This window comes from Apostichopus japonicus, chromosome 7, assembly GCF_037975245.1.
Source record: "Apostichopus japonicus isolate 1M-3 chromosome 7, ASM3797524v1, whole genome shotgun sequence".
In the NCBI taxonomy this organism is placed as follows: Eukaryota; Metazoa; Echinodermata; class Holothuroidea; order Aspidochirotida; family Stichopodidae; genus Apostichopus; species Apostichopus japonicus.
Genome location: NC_092567.1, coordinates 3,637,427 through 3,648,732, shown reverse-complemented (window position 1 = coordinate 3,648,732; position 11,306 = coordinate 3,637,427). Strand labels below are relative to the sequence as shown.

General features: G+C 36.4%; 2 protein-coding genes across 2 annotated transcripts in view; one reads left to right on the top strand and one right to left on the bottom strand.

Moving 5' to 3' along the window:
* The window catches only part of LOC139969997 (uncharacterized), a 310,518-nt gene that overhangs the window by 62,087 nt on the left and 237,125 nt on the right, over positions 1-11,306 (bottom strand). The window lies entirely within an intron of this gene.
* LOC139969971 (uncharacterized) overlaps positions 1-11,306 on the top strand; it is a 480,181-nt gene that overhangs the window by 324,507 nt on the left and 144,368 nt on the right. The gene's annotated exons all lie outside the window — the stretch shown is intronic.

The window sequence follows — 11,306 nt, the reverse complement described above, 5'->3', positions numbered from 1 at the left end:
AGAACACACATCAAAGTTCAAGGTTGACAAAACGAAAGGTTTTCTATATTTGCACAACGATAAGGAGTATTTGGTTGTATAACGAGAACATTTGACTGGAAAACTGGATGATATTATTTTACGTCAGTGTTTAATAAAACCACCTACTGATAATAAACACGTACATTTAAAACACGAACTTAAGTTTAAGTTAAGCACAAGTGAAATTTAGTTGAATGGCTGGGAAGTGGATGGGGTGGGCAAGGGCGGCGGAAGCACTTTTTAATCTGGGGGGGGGGGGCACCGACGTCGAAGGGCACTTTGAAGAAATTCAATTGGACTGATGCAGCCTGATATTTAGTACCCTTTATAACTCTTATTGTATTATTTTATTTGCGTATACACATCACTCCTTCACCCCCCCCCCCCAGTTGCGGAGCTAGGGGTATTGGTCAGGAGGCGAGAATGGTCTGTAGGCCGGGGGCGCTTTCGACACTATCTAAGCGGAGCGCCACCACAGGTTGGCGCGGAGCGTTCAGAAATTTTTGAGTAAAGATACTCCCTAGATCGCCGGAAATGACCCTTTCCGGGCCTTGCTAATTTGCAGATAAACGAAGAATAAATAGGTGTCGTCGCCGTTTGGTCAGAAAATTACACCAACAAAATGTGACAAATGTCAATAGGTATTTGAGAGCGCAATAAAATAGTCAATAATCGCGAATAATTAAAAAGTGGTAAAAAGCTGAAAAGGGCGCCAGCAGTCATTTTGAGTCCGTCAGGGGGGCATCCGCCCCCTCTGACTGTATGGACGCTCCTCCACTGCCCCCCCCCCCCCCAGGAAAAATGCATACTAGCACAGCAATATCCAATGTGCAAATTGAAAACAAGGAACAAGTTTACTTTCGAGACAAAATGAGGTGAAATCACTATAAAGTCCAAGTCCATACACACGCGATCGATAAATGTATGAATCAAATGAAATATGTCAAAATACGAAAGGATGGGGTAGGTTATGGGATATTAAAACTAAACTCATTATTCATATTAGGCTATAAATGGCTTCTGCTTATTACAAAGTCACAATGTAATATATATGTATTTTTGGAAATGTATTAGGATTTTTCTGACAAATTGAATATGCATAATGGCACTCACCAGAATGCTAGACGCCTTGTGGTAGTAAACATTTGAGTTTGACCCACAAAAATTCATTATTACTTATAAATTAGGATAAGATCTCTTACTGAAATATCGCTGACCTAATAAGGTGATCAAGAGTACAATTTTTTAGGTAGAAAAAGGGCACATTTTTATCCTGAGGAAAAGTGGGGGGGGGGCAGGTGCCCCCTGTGCCCCCCCCCGGTTCCGCCGCCCTTGGGGTTGGGGATTTTGAATCATTAGCATATATGACGTCATGATCAACTGTTGGTGTGTAAGATATGCAGCACCACATACATTTCACGGGAAGATAAAAGTGGAGGGAAGGGGAATGGGGGGGTATATTGCTGTGGTTAAGTTCCATTATGTATCTGCAGTACTGGGCTACATTCGCTTCAATATCTTACTATAAACAAAAATAAAATAAAACAGAGTTGACGTATGTGAAGTATATTTTTACCCCTCTTTTGGGAGTTGGCTGGAAAAATTGTTTAACAAGAAGAAATTCTAACGCAAAAAGTTAGTTGATCCATTACGAGGGTGAGACAGGAACGGCATGGGTGTGAAAGGCTTCTGTGACCGGAAAGATGTTAAAACCCGATATTGTTTGGTTAGATTATGAGTGGAAATAATTTAACATTTAACGACGCTTTAAATTGTACTTTTGTGCTTATTTGTAACATTTTGTTTCGTCTCCCTAGCCAAGTCATGTAAGGTTAACTCCTATGATAATATTATCAACCTATCTAACCATGTGGCTGTGGCCGTACACCTGCTGATAAGAAATAAACTGTTTGAACTAATGATACAGGATAAAATACATTTGTGTTATCTGAAACAAATTTAGTGTAAGATTTTACTGCTTTATTTACAAGCATTCTATCTGCATGTATTATTACATCGTGTAATGATATCTTACTCTACCTGAAATTACTCTTAAGAAAACGTTACTTTACACTTCAGTGATAAAATAAAGTGCTCCTCTCTTTGTAAACCATAAAGCAGCCGTATTACGACTTACCAAGATTGTTACCAAAATCTTCAGAGTATTCAAAATTAGATTGCATTTAATCAAATTAAGGTATCTTGTTTTAAGTCGTATATTGAGAGCAATTAGTAAAGTACATAAAGCTTATTACCTGTCGTCACCCACCTATTTGTTTTCTAGATTAAATCCTTTGAAAGATGAACTGGAAACATCCAAAATTTAATTTACTGTTTGTTTGAATTAAGCATAACAATTTTAAGGAAGAACTTTGCTACGGTACTCCTGAAGCGAATAACAGATTTGTCAATATCAACCGAATTATTTGTTTTAAATATACAAATAATAATCTACTTAGCCTAAAACGAAATAGTCCAGCATTACAGATCGACTAACATTCAATCTAAAAAAATGCACTTAATATATCTTGCATTCAAAGTGAAACCATTTCTCTGCACTAACCTTATCAATATCAGCATTGATCGCCGCACAGTTCTCATATCTCTGTGAATAAATGGTACAAGCGCCCTCTAAAATTATAAAGTTTGAATCACACGGGAGAAGGACACAACTAACTTTTGATTATAACAAAGTAACCGTTAGGAGAAGAATGTGGAGTACTGTCAGGATAGTCAGAGTGAGGTTGTAGGATTATTTAGATCATCCATAATTATTTGATACAAGAAGGGCCGCTCTGACGTTCATTTGTTTTTGATGTTCACAATAATGAATATTCAAAGAATATTATGATATAGATAATAAACATGAAGGGAAACAAAGGTGGAATTAGAGTAATGTACAGCTTGCTACCATTAAAGCTATTTCAATTCCTTGGAGGTTGGGGCGGGGAGTTTTGAGATATTACAACCACTTTGATTTCGTAAAACGTTGTGAATACAACTATACATTTACAGGCTGAATTTAGTTATAGCTAAACCATTCGTTTGAACGATATGTTTATGATGGGAGTCAGTGGCGTAGGAAGGTACTTTTGAGTGGGGGGGGGGCTGAAGACTGATGGCCGACCTGGGGGAGGGGTTCTAAGGGGAGGGGAATTTTTTTGGCATTTCCAGGTGGCCTCAGATGCAATTTTGTGCAATATAGCACACTTCAACACCCACTCCATTTTGTAAATAATGTTGCATTTTCACCTGGCCTTAGATGCAATTTGTTGCTCCAAATGAGATTTTTTTCTCATTTGGAAATGAAAAAGGGGTTTTCTGACTTGCGGAGCGGGGGGCGGAATGATAATTCTGCCCCCCCCCCATATTTTTTACTGGGGGGCTGGCGCCCCCAGCCCCCCGGTTCCTACGCCCTTGATGGGAGTTAAAGGCCAAACTTATTTTTATGTACAGAATTTGAACAGGATGACTATCGAAATATTCCTCGTTATGGACATTTGGCAAGTATGGATACAAACAATTATTCAGGTTAATTAGTCCGTAATCTAGCAGTTTGAACGATAAGCCTGCATTGTCGGTCGAAAAACCTTGATTAACAATGATAAACTCCGAATATTAACCAGACAAACGGTCTAATTTTTAACCGATAATCCAATTTTATTGCCTATAAGCTTTCATTTTCAGTTGTAAAACCTGGAGTACCGGTTCAAAACAAGACCGGCATTGAGCAATGATCCAAATTTTCCGACAGAATCAAACTGGAATATATCATTAGTTGGTATTTTTCTTTGCCATACACGTGATTCAGGAATAATTTCGACATGCGAGCAGTTATCCGGTAAGATTAGCATAACAATACGAGTAAATCCCATTCTGAATGAGAAGAAAACCGCAGGTGGCTTTAGCTTTGTTTAGCATTCCAAGGACAGATGTTCTGTTAGTCATACAGCATTGTATTAAGATAGCTTGAATAAACTCGTTGCTCTTGCATCAAATCCAACATAAGCAATGGAACGTACGGGGACTGCTGGTGATAGTGTAACCATTTAGTTAAATAATAATTACTTCAAAGACATCAATTAAAAGACACTGCAACCTTCTCATCGTGCTCTACATCCATGGACATGTTTTTACACAAGGGCGTAGGAACCGGGGGGCTGGGGGGGGGGCGCCAGCCCCCCAGTGAAAAATATGGGGGGGGGCGGAAGTATCGTTCCGCCCCCCCGCTCCGCAAGTCAGAAAACCCCTTTTTCATTTCCAAATGAGAAAAAAAACTCATTTGAAGCACCAAATTGCATCTAAGACCAGGTGAAAATGCAAAATTCTTTACAAAATGGAGTGGGTGTTGAAGTGTGCTATATTGCACCAAATTGCATCTAAGGCCACCTGGAAATGCAAAAAAAATCCAAAGGGGAGGGGGAAACCCCTCCCCTTAGACCCCTCCCCCAGGCCGGCCATCAGTCTTCAGCCCCCCCACTCAAAAGTACCTTCCTACGCCACTGTTTTTACAAAATTTCTCGTTGGATCAGCATCCCAGGATTTACCATGTGAATATTTCGCAATGATTTCGTAATCCAAAGTGTGGTAACATGAATTCAGGATCAATAGTTTTCAAAGACCTATACATATTTTCGAGGGTTGCAAAAATGATTCCTTGTGAAGGAGGATTCAATTTTTCGAGAGGATCACTTTAGTTTTATACCTGGATACATTTTAAACTATATAACATAACGATACTCCTTATCAGGTGATGAAGTTCGTACATAATTTTACCTTCCTGACTTCCAGAAAGTTTTTGGAGATTAACAGATATTGGATTTCAAAGTATTGTCCCGTTGACCTCTCGTCATCCCATATGAGTACACATTCCAATGAAAATCTTTGCTAATATTGATAATCTGGAATAGACGGTATTAGTTTAAAAACTAACAACAGTTAACTTCTCCAAGACATAGGTTATTGTCACATCAACATCCAGAAACACTATTCAGAATAAATAACTTATAGCCCATTATTTTTTTTTTTTAAAGAAGCAACTTTTAATGACCTTCATTATAATTATTTTTGATAAACATTTAAATTAAAATATCGGCTTAACAAGTAACAATCTAAATTTTGTTACGGTAAAAAATGATGTTTTGAACATCCTCCGATGATCAATCACGACCCAAGCCCAAAGTGAACAATTATAATAAAGTGAATTATGTAAGACAATAGTCATTCACTTTCTTGATAGAGGCTGCATTAGTTAGTGCAGTCATTGTCTGTCATTTGTGCTGATTACACAGAAACCAAAACAAATACACATTGACCTGTGACTGATTCCTTGGCGTAATTAAAGTAAATTAGTCATCATTTCCAGGGTAAGAAACTCGTTTCTTGGAAACTAAATTATAGAAAAACCTAACATGATATTACATACGAATTAAACTAATTATCAAACGAACTATGTCACGCTAATGCATCAATTAATCGCCTTTCACTGTTTTGCGTAATTCAATGGCGTTAAGTACCTTCCGTCAAAAGCTCGGTCTAAATCATTTCTTTACTATGGTAATAACAAACTGTCTCCGTGAAAACATAATGTCCAGGCAAGTATAATTATATTCGTGATGTTCAGTTTATTCGAAATGTTTAAAGCACCAATGTAGTCTATACCAACCATTTACTGCTTTTTCTCTACGAAAAATTCTTGACCAACCTTCAAAATGATTTTTAATTACCAGAATTGATTTTGCCACCATTTGAATATAAATTGCTGTCATTGTGAAAATGGAAAAGCCCAAGTTTATATTTTATAGTACCATCATTATAAAATGTATGAAATATTAAAATATCTTTACAGGGATTAAAAAGCAAGTATAGCGCATGCGCCTATTTAAAGACATTTCCCTTTCTTTACTCATAATACTTCTTAAAAAGGTGACATTCTCGTGTAATATGATCGAACCATCGACTATATGATGTTGTTGAAGTATCAAACTAAGCCGCAAATTAATATCAGAGAGATCCCCATCAGTAGTGTTCCATCAGTGTTATTAATCACATAACATACAGATCTAAGCGTCATTAAGTTACCGTATTCCAACATAAACATACATAGGTTTTTATCCACGGCACTGAATTTAGTTGACAGTGGTAAAATGTCTAAAGTTATTTCCATTATGATGATAAAGTGATTACATCCTGAAACGTTTAATTTAATTTTCCTTTTTAATCATAATATTATTAGAAATTAGGCTCATGCTGCATCAAAACAAAGTATGTCGGCTGTAGTTTCACAGCGTTGTAAATCTACGAAAAGTTCGATTCCGAATTATTTCCTGGATGAAGTTCGTACGTATGATGTTTATCTTTGGATATTTAATATTAAATATGATTGTTGAAAGAACATCATTTAAATTATATATATTTCAATGTACATTCTTAACTTACGGAGCCTTAGACATTAAATTGCTAAATACACGTTATCAGTTAGTAACGATTCTGCCTAAATGCCGCAGTTTGTGTTGAATTTCCACCTTCAAAAGTACAACAACGTACCTACATAACCTAACATATAATATACTGCAATCTACTTAAATCACTCCAGAAACGATAAAATTAGACAAAGAGTGTAAGAGTTTGCACAATAATGCATAATTGATCTTTAATATTTGCTATCATATTATATCGTAAAGCCATTTATTATCACTGGCTTATCTAACAAAACTCCGATAAGGTAAGATCACCCAGGCTCCATTAAGCATCAAGTTATATTGTCCGTCATATACTCAGCTCGTTCAGTTATCAGATTCAAAGTAACATGACGGTGAATAGAGAATCTATATGAATATTGATAACCATTAAAAGCATAGCTCGTATGATACATGATACAATCTGATCATATAACAACTATTTCGATTATATTGATAAACATTCCTCTTCCTTTTATAAAATTTGACCTAAGAAAGGTTTAACTATCAAAATAAGTTCATCTTCTCCGAACTGGGTTTAAATTAATGACGTCAGCACTGGACACAAATGTCTGAACTAATTTTGTAATATAAACGTTCATCGAATGGAAACGAATCCGATCAAACTTGATCTGTGAAATCTGCTCTTTGTGTTTCCTTGCCATTTCTTTTTGTTCTGCTATAACAAAGCTAGTGGGGTGAAGGAGGGGGTGCAATGGTGCGCATAGGCGTCGCAGACAGAAGTGCTCCATAAGAGCCCTCCTTCTTTCCATAGTTACAACTTTGAGAACTTTTTTTTACCGTCAAGTCAAAGGCACCCTCCCCCTATCAATATAGGTCATGCCACTGTTAGCGTATAATTGTCAACGCTATAAATATGTACGTTACCTGTGTCCTTTTCCGCCTAAAGTGTGGGATATTATTAATAGTGGTCGCTGTTTCAATTATATATTTTACTATCTAAACTGTACATGTTGTAAACCACTAAAATACCACTGCTGTCAGTCTAGGTTTTATTTTAATATTTTATATATTTAGTTTTAAGAAATGACATTTTAAACAGCTGACGTCAACAATAAAAGTGACTGGATTATACAATCTAGTACAGAGACCAGGGGCGTCGTGCGAAAATAAATTTTTGGGGGGCCCGTGAGCAGGTGATGACTATCTAAGCGGAGCGCTACCACGGGTTGGCGCGCAGCGTACAAGAAAATTTTTCGTCTGGCAGACCCCTCAGATTGTAGGAAACGGCACTTCCCGTGCTTTTTGGCAGTAAGCAACACCCCTAAAATTGATCAAAATTTACGGCAATTTTTTTTTATTTTGGGAAATATTCTCGAAGGAAGTGATCGCCATTTATTCCTCAGTTTACTAATTCCTCGTCTCACAGAAGCGCCCAAAATTGAAGACATTTTTGTGTTGGCTGATCCATGATCGCCGCCCATGCCCGTGAGAAGTGGTGACTGGGTAAAGAAAAAACGATGTCGTTTGAAAACATGGGCAGAAAAAGCGAAAGTAGCGAAACCTAAGGTAAAACGTGCGATAACGAAGTGATTATTTTCCAGGTTAATTGTGACTGTATTTGAAATGATTATTATTATTCATTTTTTTCAAAACTACCTATCAGATCATGAGGAAAATGTATCCTAGTGGACCTTTTAGCGAACTGATTGCATTACTTAAGAAAAAGTTCACATGGAGTCCCATAATCTCTGTTCACTACATTTATCTTAACTTTCCGAACTTTGTTACAGGCTTAGAAAACAATTAAAAAATTTGCCATTTTTTCATGGAAAATTGACTGACTTTGGCAAAGGTAACGGGTTGCCCTTACTCTGGGACTACGTATATATAATATTGTTCAACGATGGCAGCGTTGATGGCACATTTGGTTCATTAGCTATCAACCAGTAATTATTTAACTGTTTCGATTGACTGAATATCAACAATTAACAACCATTGACCAAGCAGTCAATAGAAGCCCCATTTCTCGTAGGCCCTACAAGAAATTCAGTTGCTGACACTGTTCGAAAACACTTTTTTTTAAATTATGACAAAATTTTATGACACCTTTGACAAAATTTGGGGGGCATGTGCCCCCCCCCCCTCCCCCAGGCCCCAATGGGCACGACGCCACTGACGGAGACAATTATGTCAGTCTTTCGAATGCAACACAAAACTTACAGTAACGGGCAAAAAAGACTTTATGGCCGCAAATAACATGTTTACAGTAAAGTACATATTTGTCACGCATAAATTGGAACTTATCCAAATTGTGTTGAAAATTATCCAATTATTTATACAGAATTTAATTGAAATATCACCAAAAAAGACAGGAAAGGAAAATATAAGAAAGAACTCCAAAAAAGTGTAAACAATATTTAAAGTATTACAAATTATCAATTCGTTTACTTTGATAAGTTCAAATTGCCAAGAACTATTTAAACTTCCAATGACGTCATCCATCCATTACTACGTCATCAGTATATATGACAATCTTTCTCATGGACGTCAAATGGTTAAAATCACAATCAATAAAATATAACAATTTAAACTAATATACAATAATGTCAATTTGTTTTTAATCTGTATATAATATATCATGTACACTCGATAATTATATGAAAGTCTATTTTTACTTGTATTGTGCTTTATTTCCTTACCATATTTTTACATAATGGCCTTCACTTTTATATAACGTATCTGTTACGTAATGTCTTGAATCATTACATATTACACTATATTATAATTTGCCAATGCTCGCACTAAATGTCATTTTCTAATTCGCTGCTTACCTGGAAATTTCAACAACTGTTCCAAATTGAATATATTTTCATAAAAAATTATATCTTTCCTGGAAATTGTCTTAAACTCTTTTACAAATGTTAGGATTGTGGTACTAAAGAAGTGGAAATTTCGAAATAACAGGTCCATCTTTTCACTTTTAATATCCAATTTGCATTTTTTTTAACTAAACTTTCACTACTATTTTCTCTAACTTTCGACTTTAAGATGGCAAAGTTTAAAAAAGTATTTCGACTTATTATCTTAACATATTGGTTTTTTGATTTAATAATTCGGCTTATTACTTATGATATCGCCTTAATACCTCACCAGTTCAACTATGTTATCTCAGAATATCAACGTTTCTTGATTAGATTGGTGTTATGTAATAAGGGGGTAAAGAAAGGACCACATGGATAAACTGTTGACATTTCGACTTAGTATGCGAAAAATGTGTTAACCGATTATGAAATATGTAAAAACAAGATGTACATCGATATAGAGGCTATGAGTATTTCATCTACTTGATATAGGCTCCTGATGGTTGGTTGTTCTTATGCATATCTCTGGTAAGAAAATGAAGATTGTGAGCAACATATTTAATAGGGCGGGCACAAGGATTTACTGGGAGAGCAATTGCCCATTCAGTTAGTATGTTATTTACTTCGCTGGTGTCAGGTTCTGACCAAGTCACGTATATTACACATTATAGTATATACCTCGGTCCCACTAAGAGATGTGTGTGACCATAATCATATGTCCGCTACGAGCTATAATCTTGTCTAATGTATAAATTCCTGATGTAATTGTTGTGACATGTTACATTTGTTTTGCTTTGCTTTAACGGAGGATGGTAGCGCCCGATTGATACATTTTATATAGGCGTGGGATGCGGGTGGGGGGGGGGGGGTTAGGTTTCATTATAAATAATTTGATCAATCTATTCCGCAAATTTTTTAGAGGATTTCAGAACGTAGTATAAGACCCTACAGGCCGTACCACAAACTACAATTGTTAAGAATAGATACAAGGAGAGTGAATTTAAATTGCTATTTCATTTGGCATAGTGTTTCTCATATACAAGACAGTACCAATGTACTTAATAAAACGTTTACATAGATTGTCACCGAGACAACGCTCAATGATTGCTGAACAACGTAGTCGGAGGTGTTTTACCCGTTTAGTTTGCACACGTGGTTCAAAAGGACCACGGTGAAAACCATAAAGTAAAAATATCTAAACATTAATATACAAACATTGGTAAACCAAACACATGAATTTGTACAAATCAATAATAACATAATACAGAATAAGGTTTCCTCTTATAAATAATGCACAAAGGGAAGAGGTTATAGCAAATAACATTTGGTAACATGAAACTCAAATCATAGAGTAAGATTAACAACAATTACCTCCTTAATAATAATAACGCTCAACTTACCATCGCTGACAGGCAAAACTAGCCGCACGACAAACTGCGACATACAGAGGCATTCAGGGGTTTACTGCAGCTATTGGGGGTTTACGGCGGCTTTCTGGAGAATCATAGAATACCAATAAAAATAATAACCTCTCGAGAGATACTCCACGAAGATGATACTTTAACCCGAGATACTCTTACAAATAAGCAACGCAATAAATACACGAAAAGGCAACAAAGATGGTACAAAGCATATAGCAAAATCACATTAAAAGCAAATCTCAAGAATGCGATATTAAAGAAGTATACAATTAGGATATCTACCCCTTAAATGCCTTTATAAAACATATATAGAAAACATATTACTTAGGATTTCACTATGAGAGCACATGCGACGCCACCCTGCACCATGAGAGGAATGAAGCATGTAACTACGTAACACTCACATAATACGTAAGTATTCATCGATTACGTAAGTATGCGAAGCAAGGAGGTGGGTATAAAAAGTCACACCCTAACCACCTAAACACCATTGGGCTAGGGCAGCATTGACTTTTCCCGATTTCGACCAAGCGGAAATTTCCCTTTAACCACGCTAAGGAAATAACACATATCGGCAACGA